General features: G+C 39.0%; 1 pseudogene; it reads left to right on the top strand.

The window, feature by feature from the left end:
• The first annotated feature begins 1,841 nt into the window (after positions 1 to 1,841).
• Positions 1,842 to 2,329, top strand: LOC102474577 (40S ribosomal protein S10 pseudogene; annotated as a pseudogene).
• The last annotated feature ends 663 nt before the right edge of the window (positions 2,330 to 2,992 follow it).

Genomic DNA, 2,992 nt, shown 5'->3' with positions numbered 1-2,992 from the left:
TCACATTGAAGGCATGTAATGCAAAAAGCCAGAAGAACCCAGAATTAAGAGTCAAACACCATTATTGGTATTCTCTAGAAACATAGGTCCTATTTCAACCCCTAAATGACCAAATAAGGACAAATATTTGCTTCATGCTTAGAATATATTTAATGACTTTGGTATAATTAATCAATTAATTTTAAAGTCATGCATAAATAAATTGGATTCTCCATTTGAAAAGTAATCTTGAAATCCCATTACACTCTACCTACATAACTGGAAAGGTAAGGTTGTTTAAAATGTTTCACTTGGTAATAGAACCCTCCCTTTCCTTCAGACTGGGTTAGATGCACCTTATAGATCCTCCATACCTCTCTGTATGTCTTGTGGAACTTGGGATATTATAGCCATTTGTTTACATGTAATCCCCAGAAAATTGTAAGTTCCATGAAGGTAAGGATTTCTGGGACCAGCCAGATGATGTAGTGGTTAAGGCAACTGGAGCCCACTCGCACATGAACAACTGTGATTCAGTCCTGGACTCAGTGACTCGAAAAACACCATGTGTATGCACACACGTCCAAAATTCTGAGAGGAGAATGGAGGAGAAAGGATTACAACATGGTCATCCCCCTTGAGCAGTGCTTTCTCACTTTCCCTCTCTGTCTTTCTAGCTCTCTCTCTGTCATTGGCAAGTGATGAGCCCTATAGTGAATTTTAAAATAATAATAATAAAAGAAAGAGAAAAAATTAAGGGTTTCTGTGTCATTATTATCACTGTATGCCTGGCTCTCAACATAGAGTTATAGTAATACAAGAAAGACCAAGTAAGTTTCATTGAAATTAATAATATATAAATGAGTAAATGAATAATGAATTAATGATACAGGCATTCTACTACTTACACAGTACAAAGAAAACTGTTCAACTCACTCTGGCACCATTTTCCCTCCGACCACATTCTGGCACCATCTTCCCTCCAGCCACAATAAAGCCAAGTTCTTACATCAATTGGTTCAGGCTTTCCTCAGCCAGAAGTTTCACTGCTACATTCTCATCCTCTCCTTCTTCCTTTCTTTTTTCTAATGTTTGTCTTGAGTTCATCTGTTTTGGTTTTAGTGTGCCTATTTCTGCCTAAACCTTCTCAACTACTTTATGCAGAAAAATGTAGAGTTAAGGGACCATCAAGTGGCATAGTGGTTGCATTGCTGAACTCTCATATGGTCAACTACGCTTCGAGTCCCAAACTGCTGGCTTAGAACACATGCCAGGCCACATCATAGCCAAATTGGCCAAAATCAAAGACAAAGACAAGATACTAAAATTGGCAAGAGAGAAATGTCAAGTCACTTACAGAGGTTATCCCATCAGACTAACATTGGATCTCTCATCTGATACAATACAAGCAAAGAAAGAATAGGAAAATATATTCAAAGTGTTAAATAAAAAACAAACTCAACCAAGAATACTGTACCTGGCAAGATTATCCTTCACATGGGGAAAAAAAAAAAAAAGATAAAATGTTCTCAGATAAAGAAAACCTGAAAGAATTTACCAACTCCAGACCAGCTCTTCAAGAAATTCTGAAAAGAGCACTATACCAAGAAAACTAAAGACAGACAGAAATAAGAGAACAAAAACTAACCATAAACATGGCCAACTTAATGGTAGGGAAAAGTCTGGAAATATCAATAATAACGTTGAATATTAATGGATTAAATTCTTCTACCAAGAGACAGAGCGGCTGAATGAATAAAAAATCAGAACCCCTCCATCTGCTGTCTACAAGAAACCCATCTCACGGATAAAAACATACATAGACTCCTTTCCAGTCTCCACCGGACCCAGCAGCCACTGCGATGTTGATGCCCAAGAAGAACCGGATTGCTCTTTACTAACTCCTTTTTAAGGAGGGAGTGATGGTGGACATCTATATCCCCAAGCATCCAGAGCTGGCTGACAAGAATGTGCCCAACCTTCATGTCATGAAGGCCAAGCAGTCTCCTAAGTCTCAAGGCTACATGAAGAAGCAGTTTGCCTGGAGACATTTCTACTGGTACCTTACCAATGAGGGTATCCAGTATCTGTACAATTACCTTCACGTGCCCCCTGAGATCGTGCCTGTCACCCTGTACTCAAGCCGTCCTATGACCAGCAGGCTCCCACCCAAAGGTCTGGAGGGTGAGTGACCTGCAAGACTCACAAGAGGAGAAGCTGACAGAGACACCTACAGACGGAGTGCTGTGCCCCCTGGTGCAGACAACAAGCTGAGGCTGGGGCTGGGTCAGTCACCAAGTTCCAGTTTAGAGGCGGATTTGGTCGTGGACATGGCCAGCCACCTCAGTAAAGCTGGAGGAGAATATTTTGTGTTGAATAAACTTCTAGCCAGGAAAAAAAAAAAAGAAAGAAAGAAAGAAAAGAAAAGAAAAAGAAATAAAAACATACATAGAGTAAAAGGGAAGAGCTGGAAAAGGTATTCCATGCAAATGGAAACCAGAAAAAAGCAGGAATCACTATACTGATCTCAGACAAAATAGGCTTTAAGACAAAAACTGTAAGAAGAGACAAAGAAGGGCATTTTATAGTAGTAAAAGGGCTAATTCATCAAGAAGATATAACATTTATAATTAACTATGCATCCAACTCAGGAGCACCCAAATATGTAAAGGAAAGACTGCTGAATCTAAAAGGAGAGATAGACTGTACCAAATTAATTGTTGGAGATCTCTACACCCAATTATCTCCTTTGGACAGATCAATGAGACAAAAAATAAGCAAAGAGATACAGGACCTAAATGATACCATAAATCAGATGGACTTGACAGACATCTATAGAACTTTCCACCCAAAAACCACAAAATAAATGTTTTTCTCAGCCCTGCATGGTACCTTCTCAAAGATTAACCACATGATAGGGCACAAAACCAGCCTTTATAGATTCAAAGGAATAGAAACTATATCCTGCATCTTCGCTCACCATGATGGAATTAAACTTGATATTAATTTCAGG

Source organism: Tupaia chinensis, unplaced genomic scaffold (genome assembly GCF_000334495.1).
Source record: "Tupaia chinensis unplaced genomic scaffold, TupChi_1.0 Scaffold000037_20, whole genome shotgun sequence".
NCBI classification, from domain to species: Eukaryota; Metazoa; Chordata; class Mammalia; order Scandentia; family Tupaiidae; genus Tupaia; species Tupaia belangeri.
This window is presented reverse-complemented; position numbering and strand designations above follow the sequence as displayed.